Source organism: Microcaecilia unicolor, chromosome 1, assembly GCF_901765095.1.
Source record: "Microcaecilia unicolor chromosome 1, aMicUni1.1, whole genome shotgun sequence".
In the NCBI taxonomy this organism is placed as follows: domain Eukaryota; kingdom Metazoa; phylum Chordata; class Amphibia; order Gymnophiona; family Siphonopidae; genus Microcaecilia; species Microcaecilia unicolor.
Genome location: NC_044031.1, coordinates 60,162,089 through 60,187,333, shown reverse-complemented (window position 1 = coordinate 60,187,333; position 25,245 = coordinate 60,162,089).

Genomic DNA, 25,245 nt, shown 5'->3' with positions numbered 1-25,245 from the left:
TCTTAAAACAGACCTTTGTTCTGAAGCGTGAGCCGGATCACTCGCATGAGCGTCTGGGCTGCACAGCCCACACGCTCATGTGAGTGATCCGGCTCATGCTTCAGAACAAAGGTCCTTTTTAAGACCACTACAATACAGACTGTATTTTACAACATTGCTAATTATGGATCATCATTATCGTTCTCAACTCCAGTATTTAGACTCCTGATGTAGGCCCTTTGGCCAAAACACAACGATGTGTCGAGTCACTTTATCAGGAGGAACCACCAGCTCATCTAAAACAACACAAACCCATTAACACCCCCCTATTGCTAAATCCTTACATCTTAATAAATCACAATATAAACCCAATCTCACACTTACTTTCTCAAGTTTTAACCAGCTGCACAACTTCGATCTGTGGTTTTGACACAGATTCCCTCAAGTAACAGTAGGGGGGGCAATATTAGTTCCCACTTATTATCTATTGAACAACGGTGTATATATATATATATACATGGGGGATGGTAGCTCCTGCTGGCCTTAATTTGGAGGTAGAGTGGGTTTGAGGCAGTGTCTCTTTAAAAAATTTGGGTGGAGTAGGTAACACAGCTATTTAAAGATGTCGTCTTGGCCTCTCCAGTTAGTTTCAGCGTAGCGGTCGTTGGCCCACGCTTTGGGGTGTCCCAGTCTGGCGTGCAGCTGGTTAAAACTTGAGTAAGTAAGTGCGAGATTGGGTTTATATTGTGATTTATTAAGATGTAAGGATTTAGCAATAGGGGGGTGTTAATGGGTTTGTGTTGTTTTAGATGAGGTGGTGGTTCCTCCTGATGAAGTGAACGAAATGCGGTCCAGCATTATGAAATGCGGTCCAGCATTGGGGAACCGGCATGCGTATGAGGAACAACTTATGATGAACAGTGGAATTGTTGCCTTTCACCGTGTACCTGTATAAGGGATTTAAAGGCATTACATTTGCAGAGGTGGATTATACAAGTGATTATAACTAAGCGGACTGAAGGTGAAATCAGTACAACTTAGTTTGAATACAGCGCCCGAGTGGAACGCCGGGACAAGAGACTAAATTAGAACTTGGAAAGTATAACAGCAACACAAAGGATTATAACATTGTAATAATTGCGAATGATAATGGTTTATGTATATTTATGCGAGTTTGTATTGATAAATATTTTAGTCAGGTACTACTACTACTTAACATTTCTAGAGCGCTACTAGGGTTACGCAGCGCTGTACAATTTAACAAAGAGAGACTGAAAGAGGTACTGAAAGTGATTGGTGTATGAATGGGTGTATTGTGGATTTTAGCTAGGATAAGTGCTGATTGTTAAAAGCACATTTCTTTAATAAAGATATTTTGTAAATTTTAAATATACTGGAGTTCAGGCCTAATTTGGCCACCAAACTTAGGGCCCTGTTTACTAAAGAACTATAACATTTTTAACATGGGTGTCTCTAGTATTAGCATATGCTAAGTTTTAGCATGCGCTAAAAAGTTAGTACACCTACAGCGCGGCTTAGTAAACAGGGCCCTGTATTTTATATGCTAGCACTGCATTACATCAAACAGAATGAATCAAACTGATAAAGTTTCGGCTGATAAACCAGGATATAAAGAGAGCACTGCAGCTCTTTTCAGATGGCCCAGTACATTTCCTGGGGGAAAGAATGGAGCTTTACAATTCTATTTAGCTACTTATTATTATTAAAAACAAATGTATTACGTTTCTGGCGTATGTTTGAACAGTTAAGAAAGAAGGGAAGATGGATGTTTCAAAAATCCTCTCTTTTTTATGAAAAGCTTTCTTTATGAGCTTTTTAAGATCATTAAAGAGTCAGAATAGAACCAAGGCAGCAGTTAAAAGCTGCATTTTCTCTGCGTGAAACACTGAAATTGCACTTATAGCACAACACTAGCAAAACAATCTATCAAAAAGGACTCAGAGGGACAAGGCTTATAAACTTAATTAAATATACAACTCAGTGTCTTCAATTATTATACCTCTAAAACAAGGGTTTCCAACCTCAGCCCTCGGTTTTCAAGATTTCCACTATGAATATGCAGGAGATCTATTTGCATTCAATGGAGGCAGTGCATGAAAATAGATCGCATGCATATTCATTGGGGAAATCCTGAAAACCTACTACTATTACTACTACTATTTAGCATTTCTATAGCGCTACAAGGTGTATGCAGCGCTGCACAAACATAGAAGAAAGACAGTCCCTGCTCAAAGAGCTTACAATCTAACAGACAAAAAATAAAGTAAGCAAATCAAATCAACTGGATTTCAGCCCTTGAGGACCAAAGTTGGACCCCCCTGCTCTAAAACATATTTTTATTTAGCAAAACGGAAAGAGATAAAGAGCACCACTGTAGGAAGGATATACAAATCAGAAGGGAGATGTATAAATCAGAGCATGTCAAGTTGCACTAGTATTTTAAAACAGGATCTGCCAATATAGAGCCTGTTCTAAAATTCATTAAAGAACAAATGTATTTTCACTGGTTACATGCGGTGGAATCATCCATTTCGTAACCATAAACTTGTAAAATATCAACAGAGTCAACACAGCAACATAAACATGTATGTGGCGGCACATAGATGTGTATGTTAGTCATTTTAGAAACATAAGTACATAAGTATTGCCATACTGGGACAGACCGAAGGTCCATCAAGCCCAACATCCTGTTTCCAACAGTGGCCAATCCAGGTCACAAGTACCTGGCAAGATCCCAATAATGTGCAATACATTTTGTACTGCTTATCCTAGAAATTAGCAGTGGATTTTCCCCAAGTCCATTTTAATAATGGTCTATGGGCTTTTCCTTTAGGAAGCCATCCAAACCTTTTTAAAACCCTGTTAAGCTGACGGCTTTTACCACATTCTCTGGCAACAAACTCCAGAGTTTAATTACACATTGAGTGAAGAAAATGTTTCTCAGATTCATTTTAAATTTACTAGTTTGTGGCTTCATTACGTGCCCCTGCCCTGGTCTTAGTATTTTTGGAAAGAGTAAACAAGCGATTCACGTCTACCCGTTCCACCCCTCTCATTTTTTTATAGACCTCTATTATGAATGTGATTTCTTCCAAAGATGTCATAGAGTCTAATATTTCTTGCCAGTATTGCTTTCAGGGAAGGGACAAAAAACCCTGGGATTAAAAGGGGGACCACCCCTAGTCCCTCCGTTAGAGTGCTGCATGAAACGAGCAACTTTCTAACTACCTAGACATCCCTGGTGGACATAAATATGCATGAGGAATGCACATGTATATTTTTGACCTGCCCTAACTATGTCTAAAACACATTTAGACTAAGCCCCATTGCTATTTGCATGTTTTCAAGTTTTAGATGTGTCTATTCCAGCTCTCTACAATTGAGATTTAGACATGTATTCAATACACACATGTAAATACCGGTTTATGCACATCTAAAACTTGAAGAGCGCTTCTAAAATAAACATTAAAAAGTAGCATAGAAAAGGACACAGCCCTCCTTTTATTGCATTTCTGACTGCGTGGAGTACAAGAGTTGTACAATTTCAGCAAATCATAACCATGTACTCATAAATACATGTAAACCTTACCATGGTTATTAGGACTTGATATTAAGCCCATGGTTGTGAGTGTTTTTAAAGCCTGTTACTGCCGCAGGCACAATCTAACCTGGATATTGAATGCTGAGTCATGGTTGGGCACCAGCGTTGAATATCTGGGTTATCCACTGTATAATCCTTCCTATACTGCCATGTTATATGGTACAAGGCCTGTAGAAAGATCCAGCTGGATCTCAGGGCTCAGCTGGCTCTGGATCCCAAGGCTTAGCAGGCTATCAGTATGATGGGCCAGCAGGCTCCCAAGTTTTCCTAACCTTGTGTTCTTGCAGTTGTACAATGCTTTCTTAGGATAAGGGATATGCATGTTACATGTCAAGGTGACACAAGGAAGGAGCTGGGGGCCCTGCAGTCCATATATGGCAGATATAATTGGATGTAACCTTGAGACTAAGGACCATGTGAGCTCAGGATGTTCCAACGGACATATGTGCTCGGAGTGGAACAGACACCAGGTGTTTCATGATATGAACTAGCTGGTTTCATGGTCATTTTGCTATGAGCACAGCCATGCTGATAAGAACTAAGTTAGTGGTCACAGGTGCGCATGTGCACACAAGAGGAGAGGATGATATAATGTAGGAAATAACCATATATGTATACATATAAAAATATAACAGATTATTACAGGAAAATCCATATATGACCACCAGTTAGTTTAGGAGAAGTCACATGATTTAGGAGAAATGAAACTTGTAACAGTATATATATATATGATAACAAAGATGTGAGGTGTGCAGTCCACCAACCCAGAAGTTATGAAGATGCTGCCTGATATTCAATGCTGGCACCTACATAGCCTTCTGTGTGCTCTCATCTACCTGGTTAGTTATGAGGGCACTGCCACTGAATATGACCTCTACCCATGTAATTGCCAGCTCCTCCCTGACTCTAACCCGGGCTTCCTTCCAGTGAGTGGAGGAATAGTCTAGTGATTAGTGTATTGGCTTCAGATCCTGGTGAACTGGGTTCAATTCCCACTACAGCTCCTTGTGACTCTGGGCAAGTCAGTTAACCCTCCATTAACCTAGGTACAAAATTAGTGCCTGTATGTTTATTTATTTATGCATTTGTACCCCACATTTCCCAATCAGGTAGCTGGTTCAATGTGGCTTACAGGTTACATCATATAGATATGTTACAATAGACATTAAAAGTTAGATCTGCCCTTGAATCGTGTGCTGTTATCTCTCTGGTATCGTGATGTGACAGTTGGTGATCAGTTTGATTATGTAGGGTCGTTGGAGAAGAGTTTTCCAAAGAAGTGGACTTTCAGGTGTTTTCGGAATGTTAAATAGTTGTCCATACTTTTGAGGGCGTTTGGTAGTGCGTTCCATGTCTTGGAACGTACTACCAAAAGCCCTCAAAAGTATGGACAACTATTTAACAATCCGAAAACACCTGAAAGTTCACTTCTTGGGGCAGATATAATATGTAAACCACTTTGATTGTAATCACAGAAAGGCAGTATATCAAAGTCCTTTCCCCTTACTAATCATACCATTCCTCAGTGATAAGAGGTGATTTTATGTGGCACTATGCTATTTAGTACCATTGATATCCAGGGATGATCTGCTGAATGCTTACCAATTTGAACCCTACTGAATATTTACCCCTAGGTTTTTAAATTGTTTCCTTCAAGCAAATGATGCAATGGCCCAGATGAAGTTAAATTTTCACTGAGGACTGATCAGATTCATCTGTGAAGGAGCAGCTATTTGGTAGGCATTGATGAAGTAAAGAAATCACAGTAACTCCAAAAAAATAATAATAATCCAATTGGACATGATCATCCCTAACCCCACTCACCCCTTCCAGTCTGCATAACATATTAATCCAATCCCCTTCTTGATCAGGATCATCCCCTAATTTGATCCCCTAACCAATGAACACTACTCCTTCATTCTGATCCCCTTTGCAATGAGTATTTTTCACCAGCTCTCCACCCCCAAAGAGCAACTCTTATTCCCCTCCCCCCATCTCTCTGGCATTTATCAGGGGTTTCCTTGATGGTACAGTGGTGGGAGCAATCCCCAGATGCTTTGACCTAGGTTTGCCAACTGGATCCAGATTCATCCGATGTGTTGCCCCGGTCCTGGGTTTACCCCGATGCATGCAGGGACTTTTATCCTTGCTTTTCTTATGGAATCCAAAGTAGAAATCAGAACCACAAGTCTTGTTGTAACCCTGTTCCTGAAGAGTACAGTCCTAGTGTATCTGATGTCAGTAGTTGTGATGAATACTTCAAGGTGTGATTCAGGAAAAGACCTCATAGACCTACCAACCAGAAATGCAAAAAGGTCATCATGCACATACCTAAATCTCCACTACCCAAGCTGCAAAGGACTAAAATATAAATCAACTTATGCATCCAGCTTCTCCTACATAAGCACTCAACTATGGAACGCACTACCAAACATCATGAAAACAAAGCACGACCTAACAATCAATTTGTTCAAAAAGGCATACCATAATGACCCAACCTAAACACCGGAACCCCACAACACAACAAAACTCATACAAGAACTGGACAAAACTTAACCCTTCCTCCTTGACTACCCAATGTACCCTATCACTTATTGATCCTTAATGCAAATACCACTCTGTATTTCATACCCAATGTACCCTATCACTTATTGATCCTTAATGCAATTACCACTCTGTATTTCTCATACCGGAATTGGCGATCGCCATCACAGTATTATGTAAGCCACATTGAGCCTGCAAATAGGTGAGTAAATGTGGGATACAAATGCAACAAATAAATAAAATAATAAATAAATAAATATTTACAGGATACTTGGTGTTATATTTACAGATATTTACAGCTTCTCCTGTCCATCCATGCCTATTCTGTAAGGCAGTGCTATTTTCAGTGGCTGTTTCTCCTCCTCTCAGCACAAATTGAATGTCTGCAGGCTCAGACCCTCCTCTGGTCTGACCGTCTTCCAGCAGTGACCCCTCTCTAACCACCCTGGTCTCGTGACTGAGCTCTCCCTGGCTCCAATCCACTGATCCCGGGCTGGGTCTTTGCTCTGTTCACCTGGAGCATACACAAACTGTGGTTGCCACTTTCAGGAGCCGCAACCCACTTTTTCAGCCATTGATCACACTCCTCACTTAAGATTCCCCTTTTCTTATCCTGGTTTCTTGGCAGGGGAACATCAGGCAAACAAAGACCTGAACACAACCAAAGACCCCCCCCCCCCCCCCCCCGTAAAGAGCAAAACTCTAGCTTTATCTCCCCTCCCAAACTCCTTCCCCCCTCCATCACTCTTCAGTACCAGGGCACTATTTCTCTGCATTTTATTTCAAAATACTCGCCATGGCCTAGGCTTCCTCCCACCCTGGAACATCCTGCCATTCTAGCTCTCTAGCAGAGACGTCCCTCCTCACAGGGCTCTAGAAAAATCTATCACTAGTAATTCCCATTTCATGGGGTATTACACACTGTTGGAAGCAGGATAGATGGACCATTGGTCTGACCCAATATGGCTATTCTTATGTTCTTATGACCCTTTCTAACATCTTGAAGAGGAGACTCCCCCCCCCCCCCCCCATAGAATCAGGCAACTTATTCTACCAATCAGGCACAGTCCCTCAGAAGGCCTTTTCCCACCAAGTTTCCTTTTTTTATAGCACACTTCTTATCTGTACCCTTCTTCTCCACTGCCAAATCCAGACTCCATCCCTTCCATCTTGCTGTGCTGTATGCCTGGAATAGCCTTTCTAAGTCAGTGCATCATTCTCTGCCTCTGGCCCTATTCAAATGCATGCTAAAAGCCCACCATTTGAGGCTGCTTTTAACCCTTAGCCTTTATTCAGCCCATAGTCACCTGTTTAATACCCGTGTTGTTTTAATTATTCCCATAATAAATGCACCTCCTTATCCCTTAGTTGTCCTTTTTGCCTGTGTAAGCTCTGACAAGCAAGAACTGTCTCTTATGTGTTCATGTATAGCACTGTGTACATCTAGTAGTGCTATAGAAATGATAAATAGAAGTACTTTTAGTAGTTAGGCATCCAACAATGGAGGTTCAATAACAGACCTAAACGTAGACGGCCAAAATTGCATTGTCCAGGTAAGGTGCTCGGCTACAGCTAACATTTGACCCCGTGCGGTTTTTAAAATGCTCTCAATCATTTTTTCTCGTTAAAAAGTTTCAGCTTCTTGCATTTTCTCCCTTGAAAATTTTCAAGCCTCTTCGATAAGAGTTGAAGACCAGGGCAAGGATTAATCTTGGTCACAAGCGACTCATCCTTCTTCATCTGAGCACACGTTCTTATCTTACTCTGTTACTCTTCAGTAAAGATTGATCAGTACCACTTGATGAATACCTTATAGCTCTCTTGCTAATCTTCGTAATAATGTGTTTCAGCAACTCATAGATCAAACACTACAGACACTCCAGTATTGCTTGATAGTGAGGGAACTGATACAAAACTAGCATAAACTGTTGGGTAGAACAAAATTATCTCTCTTTGTGAGGAGTTCTTTCTAGCTATCGAAGTCCAGCTGTGAACACCATGAATGACTATGCCTGAATCCAGATAAGTAGATATATAACACCAGTGGGTTGTCTCAGAAAGAAATGTGGGAGGTAAGGAATCATTGTTAAAGTGTGTTCTGATGTTTTATTGTGGAAAAGAACACAAATAATCAATTTTACTTCCTGCTTTACAGTATCTTTCCTGTCACAGCAGGCTACCCCTGACAACTGTACTTGTACAAGATAAAATAATAGCAGCTTCTCTGTGTTAGTGCTTAATCTCTTCAGCTCTATTTTTCTTCTGCTCTCCCTCCCATTGTCTTTATTGTTGATCTGCCTCTTTCTTTTGTTATCAGTCATCCTTCTCTTTACATTTCCTCAGTGGGGGAAAAGAAGACATTTCAGATCAACAGCCAAAGTGGATCTTGGAAACATTCTTCAAATGGACTAGCGCAGTTTTGCTAATATAATATACTTAGGACCTGATATTTAAAAAAAAAAAAAAAAAAGCTGAGCTTCTGAATTGGGAGAGGGAGGGGGGCATTATCAAAGTGAGCTACCATTAAGACATGTTATAATACAGTTAGCCCAGATTATTAGTAACTACATCTCATTGCCTAACACGGAACCTGTGCTAAAATAGCACAAGTTAGGGGGAAGTTATCAACGTAAACTAATAATAAGATGGACTATTTCACCTCAAGTTCTGGTATTTTTGCACAGACCCTGTATTAAAATAGCATAACTTGGGTAGAATAACATCTTAATGGTAGCTCATGTTGATAACTTCCTCCCTTGGGGGTAGATTCTATATGCAGCGCCTAAAAATCAGCACCAAAAATTTAACATGCTTAACACAATTCTATGTTTTATAGAATCTTGCTTTAGGCATAAACTGTATCTAATTATAGGTGCCTGTAATTAAGCCTCTTATAAGTAGGTATGAATGCTGAGGCCCACATTAGGCGGTTTGGTCATATTCACTATATATATATACGTAAAATTTTGGAATGCCCTAGAAATTCCCTTAGCCACACCCCCAAATATTTATGCACATTAGGGTTTATACACACGTCATTATAGAATACGATAAATGTGCAAATCTTAATTAGGGCCAATTAATGCCAATAATTAGTTATCACCTAATTATCAGCACTGATTGGCATGTCACTCAATTAAATTATGTGCGTATATTGGGCAGACGCCAAATAAATATAGCGCACATAACTCACCAGGCCATATATAGAATCCGGGTCTTAGGCTCTTAAGTTAAGCTCCTAAATTTGTGCTCTATTTTCATCCAAACTTGGAAGCCTAAATTTTCAGCTTAATTTAGGAGCCTACATTTTTTTTTTGGGGGGGGGGGGGGTACTACTTTCTCATCATTATTATTATCATCTGCATTAGTACTGCTGTCTAATTCATCATTTGCATTTTTGTTATAATTGTCATGCTGTCCAATTATAGAGAAGGGTTTCACAACATTGGAATGATTGTTGTTCTAACAATTTTTCGTCTGATGGCAAACTCTGAATATCTTCAAGAACTGATGCAAAAAAGTCAAATGTGCATGAATCCTTTAGTCCTAAGGCCAGATAAGCGGACTTCCTGTCTAAGGACTCTATCAACCCAATATACAGTCACCTTAGGGTAAACTTTTCCATGGAATGACCAGCAGTCTGTTGTGATAGAGACATATATCTGTCCACCAAGAATTGTAACCAGCATCAGCTTCATCTCCGCTTCAAAGTGACCCAACTCATCACTGTTTTGTTTGTCTGGAGACCAGTAACCAATTCAACAAACACAGACAACTCCACTGTTCACAGTAGCATTTAAGATAAAGTGATTCGCGGCTTTGCTGTAGCAAAATCCTGTTCCAGGTTTTGCTGTTTCATTTGTTGTACTAAGGAATCGCTATTTATGTCTCGCTTCCACTTTTGCTTTTTATTTTTAAGTGCAAGCATCAGATAAAACTGAGTAAAAGTAGTAAAAATTGGTGAAATTATTACTTCAGTAAAAGTAAAAGTAATGAATGTTTCCCAAACTTCTTTTACTTAAGTATAGTAACTAGTTACATTTACTTAGTTACTATACAACATTGCTGAGCGGAAGATATGAATTGTGTGCAGAGGAGGCAGATATGTGTGTGTGTGGGGGGGGGGGGGGGGGAGAATATGCGGAGGAGAGTGCATGGGGGTTGTGGGGGCTTGCTGAATAGGTGCAGTGGGATGTTGGAGGTATCTCAGTGCTGGCTCTATGTGTGAATGTTAGAGGGTAATGCATGGGTAGAATATCTGTGGAGAACGATGTGTGTGTGTGTGTGTGTGTGTGTGTGTGTGTGGAGTAGGTTGTGTGTACAGAGAAGGGTGCTTGGGGTGCTTCTGTTATAAGTGTTGGGAGAAGAGAAAAATAAAAAGAATGAGGATGGGGTATGGGATGTAAGTATGCACCCCCATCTTTCCCTACATTCCTTTCCCTACTTCTGCCTCATGTTGTCTACCCCTTCTGCTTCTTGCATTCGACTCTTCCTCTCAGCTCCCTTCTCTTTTCCCTTCCAAACTTTCAGTCACCTGCTTGAAGCCATTTCATTTTGTCTTTTGGTAGTGGTGCTTCCCTCTCTACTACTCTGCTGTTCCTTGTACAGCTCCTACCAGTTTTCTCTGTCTTCAGGTGGTGTGGTCTGCCGTCCCCATCACCATATCACTCCTTCCATTTAATGCTGCTGGCTCTCCTTTGAGGAGGCATGACTAGTCCTCTCTACCACTCTACTGCTCTTTCTGCCACCACCTCACTATCTTTAGTGGAAGTTTTTATTCGTAAGGGTCTATTTATTACTTAGCCTCTGGATGCACCTGAACTTCATACTCAGATAAACAGATGCATCATTAACAACAGGTGCTGTTACCTATTGTAGTAAACCAGATTTTATGCTGCTTATCCCAGTGGGAAAAGTATTTAAAAGCAATGGTGACCAGAGTGGATGAATATTGACCCGCATGTCTCTATTTTTAGGCATGCCCACTTATGCATGCACTTGGGCAAACTGTCGAAAATTGTACTTTCTATGTAGAATTTGTGCTAATGAATATTACTGAATTAGTGGCAGTACCAGACCTGCTGTCTAGGACTTCACTTTCAAAGGTCTGTCAATTTTGTTTCCTATATAAAGCATACACAGAGATGGGACTGTCTTTTTCCCAGTAGGAGTCATGTCCCCTACCTCAACGCAAGCGGCGTCCTCGGGCTGCGCGGGGTCCCGTCGACACGCTCACTTGACTGGCACTGCCTGAGCCATGTGTGTGTAGTCCTCTCTGGGTTTGTTCAGAAAGCGGTGGTTGCAGGCTCCTTAGTTGCTTTGCTTCCATGCACCTGGGTCTGCTCTCTCTCTGCCTGGCTTCCAGGCTCCTTGATTGCTTTGCTTCCACCCACCTGGGTCTGCTCTTTCTCTGCCTGGCTTCCCTTGCTTCTCTCCTATTGGTCTTCCTGTTCCTCCTTCCCCTGCTCTTGTCCTATGGCTGTGCCCCTTCTCCCTGCTGATGTCAGATGCCAGAACTTTATCAGCGGAGCTCTTTCTGGACTCCATGCTTCGGCTTCTACTTTGGTAGGTGTTTCTAACTCTGTAGTCTTCTTCTTATCTACTGGTCCCTCGTTGCTGACTTTGCCTGTACCTGGATTACCCTTCTGCCTGCTGCCTGCCGCCTGCCTACTGTCTTTCGCCTGCATCTGGATTGCTCTCTTGCCTGCCACCTGCCTACTGACTGTCGCCTGTACCTGGATTACTCTCTTGCCTGCCGCCTGCCTACGGACTTTTGCCTATACCTGGATTACCTTCTTGCCTGCCTACTGACTTGCCTGTACCTGGATTACTCTCTTGCCTGCTGCCTGCCTACTGACTGCCACTTGTACCTGGAATATTCTCTTGACCTGCTGCCTGCCTGGCCAATACATTTATCACCCCGCTTCCAGCTCCGTCCCGTAAGTCCTGTAGGCCACCTGCACCTAGGGGTTCAACCTCTGGGGAACAGTGGTCAGTGCACGTGAAACCCGGGGTTGTCCAGCCGCCAAGCAGAACCTGGTCCGAGTACCGGGCTCAGCAGTGACCTACTTGGTACAAGAACTCACAAGTCTGACAGTAGGTAACATCCTCTTGTGTATCATCCATGTGTCAACAGAAAAGGGACTATAAACTTACTGTGAAATGATGAAGTCAAAAATCAGTAACTGTGTGATATGAAAATGTTAATATTTGTGTAATCAACAATACTAGTGGAGAAAATTAAGGCTTAGATACACCATCAAAAACAGATGGCATTCTCAATTTTGTCCTTATCATTATCAAGGTCATGGCTGTCTTATGGAGACTGGGGAGAGTCCTGCCTCTTACTCAGCAGGACAATTGGATCCTCTTGTTCTTCGTCCCCTTCATAGTCTCCTCCAGTTCTTCAGATTCTTGTATAAGCTCAGATAATGCACATACTTAATACAGAAGATAAGTTATGCTTCCTCCTATTTGTGTATGGTGATAATGTTTAAGTATTTGGCACTATACTTTTCTGAACTTTGGCATTTTATTTATTCATTTATTTGGGTTTTGCTCACACCTTTTTCAGTAGTAGCTAAAGGTGAGTTACATTCAGGTACACTGGCTGGTGATTTCCTATAAACCAGTACTGTCTATGTCAAATTACTTTTCATGAAGGAAACAGAATTTCTTAAATATGGAACTTCTAAACTATAGCACTAGAATTCTATCAGATCTGTGGGAAAACCCTAAGCATTAACCCATACGTCACCCAAATGTGGGCACACAGCAAATATTAGGGAGTTAATGAGGTGTCAGAAATCAATTATTGGCATGAATTGGCACAAATTTGGATTTGCACACACATCTGCCTGCATGCCTAAATTGTCTCTTGCACAACCCATAAGGGGATCATGGCCATGGGAGGGGCATGAGTAGGTCGGAAGCATTCCAAAAATTTCAGTGCAGTTTTAGAATGCCAGGTTTACACACCCAACTTGAGTACCAGAATTTACCCCAGGATTCAGCAGGCATAAATCCTTGCACCCAACTAAATCTGTGCTAAGCACTATTTTATATAGGTTACTCAGCCTGGAACCAGCATAACTTTTTCCCAGTACCTATATTTGAACACCATTTACTGAATTTGGCCCTAAGTATAATAAATATTCCCAGTGAACCTGGCAGAAATCCCCAAAATCTGACAAACTTAAAAAGGTTGAATTCCATCTTGTTCAAGTGTGAACTTAAATTATTCAATCACCTCTATCTATGCCCCTGTCATAACTGCTTAATTGCAACTTCATGATCTAACAGCTTGAGGTTCTTTAGGTACAAATTAACCAATTAATCTTCATTCCTGTGGATAACTGACATGATTAAACCCTTAATACCACAATAACCCTTTAAAATCTTTATATTCTACATTTCTGATTCTGAAACTGCATTTCTCATGCACAGCACAATCCAATTTCCCTCTTCCCCGATGCCTGCCTTAAAATACCATGTAGAAATGTTTACATCAGCTACTAATTTTGCTTTTCATGCAGCATGCAATATACAAATGGCTGAACTTAGTGGTGATACTATAACATTGACATATATAAAAATAAAAAAGGAGCAATTTTTAAATTCCCATCTGGTATTCTTACAGTCCTGGGGATATAAAATTTATGTCAGCAATATATATTATTGTCCCTCTTTTAGATTTTATGTTCTAAAAAGCGGTTCCAACTGTGGTCTCCAATAGCAAAATTACAGTTAACAATTTTCTGCATTGCAAATGAAATTAGTTTATTTCAAGATCTACAATAGTAGGAGTTATAGCACTAAGGACCATAAAATAATCATTAAGGGGGCCTTTACTTAAAATGACACACTTAGAGGCCCAATGACCTCCTTGTTTAGTAACCAGGGGTTCATGGTGGGTAGAGGCTGTCACTCCACACCCCTGACCCTTGGTACCACTGTACAAGGAAAATGTTTGCATTCTTTGTCTACCTCAAATCTAATCTAAGGCATTTCTAGCCTACTCACTCCCACAATTGGTCAAAGCAAATTATGCAAAAAAGACTAATTAAACACTGGGAATACTTCAAGCAAAATACATTAAGTACAATCACCATAGATACTTAATAATATGTTAAGCTAAAATACGTTTGAAATAAGAAAGTTTTAAGATGTCTATGAAAGAAAAGATAAGAGGGATGCTGTTTTATTCTTAGTGAGACAACTTCAGTCCCAGCCATCTAAGCATCTAAATATCATATACTGTCAAAGTAGGCAATATATCAAGACCTCTGTCATTAAATCTTTTATCACCCCCCCTCCACAATTTTCTTTATTGTAATTTCAATATTTTAATGAAGAGGATCATCAGAATTTACAGCATCAACGCTGCTTATACAACTTTCAAAGAACAGCGATGTGCAAATCGTCATCGATCCACATTTTTCAATTTTTCTAAGAACACTCCACATATCTCAAAAGCTTTTGGAATTGTAGCATTTAAGAACAATCCAACAAAGTACTTAGAATGTCATTAATCACATTGGCATCCATAATATTACTTAATTGGCAGATGATTTCAACACTGAGAGAATCTCCACCGACATGACAAGGTTTTGTGTCTTCCTTAGGGAAGAGGTTCACTGGAAATGAACATAACATATAAAAAACTACTCCAGTGGACTGTATAGTTTAAATTAAAAAATAAATGGTACTTATATCCCTATACCTAATAATCACTCACATTTCCAGGAAGAGCACTTCTCCCATGCAGAGAAAATGGCCGCGGAGTTTTTTGAGATGCCAGCGTTTAAATGCCAGTCAGCTGACTGACGTACTGCCCAATCTGATAGGCTGTAAAACAAAACTCAATGTCCAATCAAATTAGAGACCACCATTCCAGCTCAGAATTCAGTCCTGTAGGATGAAGAGTTTTAAGGGAAAAAAATCCACCGCTGTTCGTTATAATTCAGTAGTTGTTCAGAATTACCATCCTCCCACCCCAACACTATCAAAAATTTGCCATTTCATGTCACTTATTTGATGCTGTAATACAACGAGAGGTGACAGTTATACAACGGGCAGCTATACAACGAGAGGTGACAGGATGTTTCCAGTCTAAACCTTCTATGGTGGTAGAGCACCATTGGCACTCACCACACTTAAAATGGCCTAATCTATCCGTATCCAAGGTTGTATAATCACAACATTTATTTATTTATTTATTTATTTATTAGGATTTATTTACTGCCTTTTTGAAGGAATTCACTCAAGGTTTGAATGACAATAATTCCCCAATAGTTCTACTCCATTGAAACGTACAACTTGGATGAAGATCAAAACAACCATGAACTTGTAGAATCTTCCAATGTGTATGGATGGAGTTGTTAATTTTAGATCTTAGAGGTGAAAAAGGTAATACAGCTACTAGTCTATCCTCTTCCATATTTTGTTTATATTGTAACAACAGTTCCCGCTGAGAAAGTTTCGCCCTTAAATAAGCTTTTTTTGATAACTTTAAAGGGATAGCCTCTCTCCAGGAATCGCAAAGTCATTTTAGAGGTTTGATCTTCAAAATCCCCCTCATTAGAACAGATTTGTTTCAGTCATAAAATTGACTGATAGGAAGACTGGCTTTAAAGTGATAAGGATGGGAGCTGGGGCAACAGAGGGTTAAGTGACTTGTCCAGGGTTATAAGGAGCCGCAGTGGAAATTGTGAGAGGCAGGTGACATGTTATAGACCAATCAGTTTATTGAGGTATGCTATTTCAAGGACCAGAACCCACTTCTTCCAATACATTAAACAATTCTGCTTTATCCTCATCAGCTTTCATATATTTCTCCCATTCACCTTCAGTCTGACAATGCCACTTTTGGACTTCCTCTTATCGGTATTATATCTAAAAAAAACAAACAAAAAAACCTATTGTACTAACATTTTACTGTATTGGGTATTTTTTCTTCCATTTCCCTTTTCCCTCTGACTACTTTTTCCAACTTCTCTTAGTTGTTGGTTGTCATCCTCTTTCTGCAGTTTCTTGCATGGCCATTTATCTAGACCTGTTTCAGTCACGTCCAAGTTACAAAACGTTGCCCTATCTGAGCAGTTGACCACTGGAGAGATTAAGGTATGACCCCTCTTAATCCTACAGTTGTTGCTGTCTTCCACCCCCTCCCATGAAAGTGTAACTAGAAAGGAAAACCAGGCTCTATGGGGCCCTTTTACAAAGGTGCGTAAGGCCCTGCGCGTGTCTAGCGTGCACCAAATCATCATTATTGCCCAGCTACCGTGTGCCCTGGGTGGTAATTCTGAATTTAGGGCACATCAAAAACATGTGATAGAAAATATTTTCTATTTTCTACCGTGTGGCGCTTACCCGGTGGTAAACGGCAGTGCGCGTGTGCTGCATGCCTACTGCCCGGGTAGCGTGTGAGACCTTATCACTAAATCAATGGACTAAGTCACTAGGCCAAAAATGGACACACACTGGTTTTTATTTTGCCGCACGTCCATTTTACGGCCCCTTAAAAAAGACCCTTTTTCTAGGATGCAGCAAAAACTGGCCTGGCACGTACCCAATAGACACACTCGCACTGCCGCTTTTTGCTGTGGCTTAGTAAAAGGACCCCTATGTTAGCAACAGCTATTATGACCATTTTGAGCAAAGCAGCAAGCAGGTCAAAGGAGTAACCCAGTGGTTAGTACAGTGGACTGAAAACCAAAGGGCTCAGATTCAAATCCTATTGTAACTCTTTTTTTTTGTTTGTAAATGTGATCCCTCCAGGAACAGAAAAATACGGACATCTGTGTGGTTATTTTTATAAGAATGCTGCCAGATAGACATTCCTGTACCTTGTTTTCCTCAGTTTATAATTTAAACATTTTAGTTTGTAAAATAGTTATTCAGGATGGATAACTCCAGCATAAAGATGTCCTTCTCGTATATTTTCACGCAAGAAATCCGATCTCTTTCCTATTTGAAAATTGCTGTGAGATAGGCTTTTCTTTTTACGTTATGAGCAGGACATCCCAATTCTGACAGATGCTATGTCGAAAATGCCCCTCCACATGTTTTGATCCCCCATTCCAGATTAATTCACACTGCCTCCTCCTTACTTCATAAGCCCTGTCATTTTGTTGCTTTATTATTATATTTTATATATAGCAACGTTCTTCCCTGTCTTTCTTGAATAGGTCATATCCTGGTATAACTATATCCTTCACACAAGAAACCACAGAAGTGGAGAAACTGGATCCACTATGTGGAGAAGTGCAGAGACAAGGGAGTAACGTGTTAAACAGGACACTTCCAAGTAAAACCAAGGAGAAGAGAAATGGCAAAATATTCTTTAATGGTAGATGAAACTCGACATGGCACTATGTTTCGGCGAACACCGCCTGCCTCAAGAGTCTTTGTGTGGTGGTCACTTGTAGATGCAGCCAAAAAAGCAATCAAACCAAATTGAGCCTTTAAAAAGACTAATAAATGGTAAAAATGCAAGTAGCATGGCTAAGAGCATCAACGAAGCTTAAGTTGAAATTAAGTACCATGAGAACCAAGCAAGAAAAACTGCTTAGTCATAACTATATCCCAGTCATGGGAACTGTGTCTCTATGTTTGCCACCAAATCCAAGTCACCTTCTTCCATTACAGCATTAAGACCCAGAGCTTTATTTCCCATACAATCACTCCTGGCAATCCTAGTTTAAAGCCCTCTTTGGTAGGTCATCCAGCCTTCTGTGGAAGACATTTCACCTCTTCTTTGATAGGTGGGTGCTACCTTTTCTCAGTAGCCCTTGCAAAACCATCCCATGGTCCTTGAAGCCAAAACACTTTTGATGACACCATCCTGTGCAGCTGTGCATTTCAATTTGCAAATTCAACTGTCCATATTGCACTCTCACTAGTCTCGAAACCTTTCTTAGAGCACTTCCTCAAATAAATCTAATGATCATGATAAGAGCAAGAAAGAAGGAAGCACTTAACTTCGGCTACTAGAATGATCCAAACAATCCACCTTCCATGGCTTCTTCAGGGGATCCATATATAATGCCGTGTGCTTCAATGCTTATTCCCGCTTCCTTCACAAACATCCAACCTGCTGTCAAGAAAGTGCCTAAATTACCTGAATATCAGCATATACACACATACATGTGTGCACCCATGCGAGTAAATAACAATGTTCTGCCTGCACACTACTCTATATGATGACTCCTAAATGCAATTGTCTGTAGTTTGAAGGTGGGAATGCACCTGGGTGGAGTCTGGACAGAGCATGGGCAGGGCACACTCCTATGTGCCTAAATTATAGACTGCCATAATTTACTTGCCTACTTTCCTTTATATAATAGTCTCCAAAAAAGCATCTAAATGGGGGTGCTCCTTTATCGAATTGTCCTCCGACAGTAGAAAAGGATGTAATGTGTGTCAGTAGCATGTACTTTGATGCCTGTATGCCCCCTAACAAATCTATAGGTGCCTATATCTGTGGGCCAAACACTATTTTATGCACAAAAATGGCTTACATCAGCTCTGTATAGAACTGGAAGCTTCAAATCTGTTCCTCTTATCTTTATGATCCTGTATAGCATTTAAGTCCATATTCCTTCCAGTTAAAACAAACATTATTAAAGCTAACTTCAACCTGCCAGGATCTTACTTTGCCTTAGGGGTAAAGAATGTAGCCAAAGTTAGCATCTTATTCAGATTTGAGTTTTCTGCCTCTATTCTTCTTATATAAACTTATTTCTGTATTCCTACTCTACATAGCCTGTCATCATGAATGAGAAGATGCCCCAGGCTCATGTGTTTATGCTTCCCCTTTTTCCACAAGAACCAACCTCTATGCCTCCAGAGGAAACCACATTAATTCTGTTTCCTGGCTGTCTGTCTTGATAATTACGTCCAGATGGAATAAAGAAATGTTACTCTATTATGGACAAACAGTCCCCTGTTCATTGCAGTTATCTTCATTAATCACCTCTTAATATTTCTATTTCACAGGCTCAGGATCATGCTCATACCAAATATCAGAATATCTTGTCCTGTTATTAACAGAGGTTGTTTGTTGCTAATTACTGAACTGCTGCTTCTCCTGCTCATCAACAGTGAAGTTACTTGACTCATTAGTAGTGGCAAAAATTTTTCTGTTCATCCGTGGTGACATTACCTTCCTAAAACATTTCCTTACAAACAAGCTTTTCTTGGTTCATACCTCCATAATGAACCTCTCCAAAGCCCTGTTTCTTCAGCCTCAAGCTCTCTGTAAGGACAGTGCTCACACATAGCATTTGGGATCCCAGTCAGAATGACCTCAACCTGTCTTCTTTGAAAGTATGCTGTTTGCATCTGGGCATTTGCCAGATAACGATTTTATCCCATCTGGCAGTCAGTCATCTGGTTACTCTGGGAAGTAGATGAATGAGTCTTCTGTTGCAGTGTCTGTTGTTTATTATCTTTCTTTTAAAAGGGTGATCCTCAGCTTCTCTTGCGAGTACTCTGGGAAGCCTGGCATCTGATTCCAGTATTCATGGGAAATCTGCAGGAGAACTACCCTTTCCCATCCCTTTACAAAGGGCTTCTGCATGCCTCATTTCACAATTTGTATTCATCTTTATGTTTATTACATAATCCACTTCTTATTTATTTTGCGCTCCAGATTCATGGAAGTATAGCCCATACATAGTTTTATTTTGTATGAGTTGTTTTTGTTTTTTATATTTTGGCTTCTGTCTTCATCTGTTTTGATTAATGTAGCTTGTTATGTCTTTGGTGTTATTTGCATATGTTGCGCTCTGCCTTGGGTGACGTTCCTTTAAAAGAATGGGTAATAAGTTATAATAAATGAATAATGTTTTACACTCCGAAGGGTTAATCTCAAGATATGCATTCACTTGCTTAAGAATAAGATTAGCCTTTGGGACACAGTTTTTTCATTCAATTATAATTACATAAAACTTCTCTGCATTTACTCCCCCACCCCCCTAGAGTGGATGTGTAAATACTGAGATTACTCTCTAAATTCAGCTTCTGAGACAAGCTAAAAGCCTTTGTCTCAGATGATTAATCTGTGTCCATAACTACACTGTTTCTTGCTGTTTTCTGTCTGGTTGCTCTTCTGAGGTCTAATGGATGGGATGGGACAGGAGTTGATATACTGCCTTTCTGAGGTTACAATCAAAGTGATTTATAGATTATCTACAAGTATTTATTATGTACCTGGGTCAATGGAGACAAGGAGCTGTGGTGGGAATTGAACCCAGTTCACAAGGCTCAAGGCCTACTACTCTAACCACTAGGCTACTCCTCCACTGAGCCTCCAGTCTAGGCAAAAACTCATTCATTGACTGCTGGATACTTTTTTTTCCACTGTTTGTGGACAATCTCCTACCAGTATTTCTGCTGTTTTGTTATTAGCTGTACATGTTTCAACCATTGAGATGCACCTGAGATAAAATAGACAGTGGAAGTTTGGCCAGTTTAAACAATGGGAATCCTTTTTTTTTTTTTTTTAATTAAGAGGTTGTTAAAATAAGATATACAGTTTAGGAGTAAGGTCTATATTACTTTTATTAACTGGTCCTGATTCAGGAAATATTGAGCATTCCCAACCAGGTGCTCATAAGGAAATCCAGAATAACATAGTACCTGAATCTGGTCCAGCATTGATAAGCTCTCATTGAATATTGCCCCTCAATTTCCAAACTGGAGCAACGATTTCCATTTTGGTCTGTTCACAAGTTTTTTCACATTTAACTACAATCAATGTCTTTTTAGACATCCTCCAATTTCCTTAAAGCATCCCAATATCTTTTTTTTGTTTACTTTTGTTAAATTATCTAGCCACAGGTTTCTCATTTGAGACTGGCCAAAAAAAAAGGAGACATAACTGAACCATGCAGGACAGCACAACTTATAGGAATGAATTTCAAATGGTATTTTCTTTCTCATTACAATGTGATGTTTGCATTGCATTGCATTGCAGGGCAGGAAGAGAAAGAGTAAGACTGCACATTGGACTGCCTCCTCCTCGTGTGCCTCTTCTTAGGCCTGACTCTTTATGTAAATCATACAGCCATACTGCACCACAGTTCAAATAAACGGTCAGGTCTAGGCCAGCAGAGAAAGAGGAGGCAGCCTGATGCGTTCTTCCTCCTCTTACTGTATGATCTCTGCAGGGAGGGGGGGGGGGTAGATTGAGGAGATCCGCTGATGTCAGTGCCTGATAAGTACAGAATTCAGTGTAGTTGGGGAATTCTGCACAAATTCCATATTGCACAGTTGCACAGAGTTCACCCATGAGTAAATTCTGTAGGTCAGTGCCTCCTATCAGTCAACTCAAGGTCATAAGGTAAGAGCCTATTCTATAACAGCATTATAAAATGCTAGTCTAACCTGGCATCAGCTTTCCTTACATTTATTCACCAGCACTTATACCAGTCTTAGACCTGGTATAACTGCAGTTGTATAATTACAGAAAGGGCACTCTAATATGTTTGTTATTTTTTAACAACTTACCTGCTAAACTTTATTTAGGATATGTTTTATTGCATAGATCTGTTAATTAAAGCTTTCTGTTATTTTACCACAACATGGTTGCCATTGGCTGATAATGCATGCCCTCATTAGCAGTCCCTGAACTTTTCTACTGGTTAAATCACTTTCAGTTGAACTTCTTTTATATATATTTTTTTAATATGACATGGAGGGGCATAATCGAATGAAAACGTCTATCTCCATGGGCGTTTATCTCAGAGAACGGGTCTGTGAAGGGGCGGACCGAACCGTATTTTCGAAAAAAATAGACATCCATGTTTTATTCAACAATGTATGAGCTGGGCGTTTTTGTTTTTCAGCGATAATGGAAAATGAAAGCGCCCAGCTCAAAAACGAATAAATCCAAGGCATTTGTTCGTGGGAGGGGCCAGGATTCGTAGTGCACTGGTCCCCCTCACATGCCAGGACACCAACCGGGCACCCTAGGGGGCACTTTTACAAAAACAAAAAAAAAAAGGTAAAAGAGCTCCCAGGTGCATAGCACCTTTCCCTTGTTTGTTGAGCCCCCCAAATCCCCCTCAAAACACACTGCCCACAAGTCTACACCATTACTATAGCCCTAAGGGGTGAAGGGGGGCACCTACATGTGGGTACAGTGGGTTTGGGGGGGTTGGACGACTAAGCATTAAGCTGCACAATTGTAACAGGTAGGGGGGATGGGCCTGGGTCCACCTGCCTGAAGTCCACTGCACCCCCTAACAACTGCTCCAGGGAGGTGGGTATGACATTTGAGGGTGAAAATAAAAAGTTGTGAAACTTCATTTTTTGTGGTGGGAGGGGGTTAGTGACCACTGGGGGAGTCAGGGGAGGTCATCCCCGATTCCCTCCAGTGGTCATCTGGTCATTTAGGGCACATTTTGGGGCCTTATTCGTGAAAAAACAGGGTCCAGGAAAAGTGTCCTAAATTCTAGCTAAAAACGCATACTTTTTTCCCATTATCGGTGAAATGCGCCCATCTCTGTTCGGCAGATAACCACGCCCCAGTTCCGCCTTCGCCACACCTCTGACACGCCCCCATCAACTTTGTCCGCATCTGCGACGGAGTGCAGTTGAAAACGTCCAAAATCGGCTTTCGATTATACCGCTTTATTCGTTTTTGTGAGATAAACGTCCATCTCCTGATTTAGGTCGGAACTTGGGTGTTTTTCTTGTTCGATTATAAGCAGGAGAGTCTTCTGGAGGGCCAAAAAAATGCAGTATTGAAAGATGGTGATCGTTAAGGACCATTTGGTTTATGTTGTCTGATTTACAATGCTTGCCTACTCTGCTGAAAGAAACTGTACTTAACCTCTATTTTCCTCTCTTCCGTCTCCTGGTCTGGCACTAAAGTGTTTGTTCTACGTTGGAATCAAATAGCTTCTTCTTTGTTTCCTGTACTGCTGCTCATGGGTGAACACATCTGCCATGCTGTAAGCACATTTTCACCTTGCAATGAAAATAGGACACATATGAAGCACTTTATAATTACATCCCCTATTAGCATCAAGTGCACTGGAACTAGATATGAAAATCGTATTTGCCCACAAATTCTGTGGTGAGAAAAAGATTGGAAAAGGAATGAAAGTAAGACAAGACAACCACCCATAAAGATAGATGACTATAAATGCACAAGTGGCATTAGAAAACCTTGGCATGCTCTAAAATCCAACATACAGTTTCATCTATTCTACCTAGGCAACAAGGCCAGTACGATTATCCTTCTCCAGGCTCTTCAGTTTCATGATAGCAAGGAACAAGTAAGCATGCTTTCTGAATGAAAAGACAGCTTCTAGCATAGGCAGTCCGTGGCTCCACTGTTTGGGGAGGCTAAAGTAGGTGGGGCTGGGGTAGGGCCTGAGTCCATACTTATCTGACAACATTAAAAAGAAAAGTCAGCAAAATAGTTACAGGTAATATATATTTAATAGCTAAATTTAATGTACAGTATTAAATGCCAAATATATGTATAGGTCTCTTAGGCAATTGAATTAAAGCAGATTGAACAAAGTGTTCATAGATGATGCCTATGCCTCCATAGAAACCTGCAGTCAATCTACCTCTCTCTCTCTTTCACTTTCCATCTGTCCTCATTCTGTCTGGCCTTCTCTCTCTCTCTCTCTCTCTCTCTCTCTCTCTTTCACCTCCCACTTGCCCACATAGATCACATTTCTGATTACTTGACATACAGGAGAGAGGCAGAACCCAGGGTTAAGAGACAGTGGTGTAGCTATGGGGGGCCACGGGGGCCTGGGCCCCCCAATTGGCTCTGGGGCCCCTGGTTTGGTTGGGGATCCCCGTCAGTTGAATCATTTGTCTGTCCCGTGCTGTCTCATTTTACCTCTCCTGTTTTCAGTGGCGCCATGCATGCTCTTGTTTCAGTGAAACTGAGCATGTTTGCCTATGCTCAGTTTCATTAAAATGAGCGGCAGCGGCGGGGAGGGGGGTGGAAGCGGAGGAGCCGGGCTAAAATGTGCCCCCCACCTTGGGATCTGGCCCCTCTCCCGTCAAGGTCTGGCTACGCCCCTGGTAAGAGGTTTGTGTGAAAGTTAGAAGTGGCAGTTCATAGTATCATTCTTGTGTCAGCTGGAGATGAATCACAGAGAGGGGAAAGAGGTGAAGGAGTTGGGGAAGACCTACAACTTGTTTCTTTAGGGTGAACATTTATGTCATTAGTGAAGGGACAGTGGGAGGGCCCTTTTGAATACAGCAGAAAAATAGAAAAGAGAACAAATGGATCTGCACCATGATCTATACAATGAAATTAGCATAAATTTTAGCAAAATACCACATCTGGGTCACAAGCACAAAAACTACTACTACTACTACTATTTAGCATTTCTATAGCGCTACAAGGCATACGCAGTGCTGCACAAACATAGAAGAAAGACAGTCCCTGCTCAAAGAGCTTACAATCTAATAGACAAAAAATAAATAAAGTAAGCAAATCAAATCAATTAATGTGAACGGGAAGGAAGAGAGGAGGGTAGGTGGAGGCGAGTGGTTACAAGTGGTTATGAGTCAAAAGCAATGTTAAAGAGGTGGGCTTTCAGTCTAGATTTAAAGGTGGCCAAGGATGGGGCAAGACGTAGGGGCCACAGATCACTAATAGAGATATGAAAGCAAAAAACTGAAATAGAAATCTCAAGAAGTCAGACTCAGCATGTACAGCAAAACTATGCATCCCACTTGCAATACTAGAGAAACAGAAACTGAAATACGAGATATCAGAGACGCACACCTCCCACATTAATAATTCTGAATAAAATATTTTTCTCCATTTTGGTCAGAACATTTTATAATTCACTTTGGAGCCCTTTTACTAAGCCGCGTAAGTGTCTATCCAGCTTATTTTCGAAAGAGAAAAACGCCTATAGTGCGACCTAAATCGGGAGATAGACGTTTGTCTCGCAAAGGCGCCCAAATCGGTATAATCGAAAGCCGATTTTTGGGCATTTCCAACTCCACTCCATCGCGGAAACAAATAAAGTTGACGGGGCATGTCGGAGGCGTGGTGGAGTCGGACCTGGGGCGTGGTTATCAGCCGAGGAGAGATGGGCATCTTTAGCTGA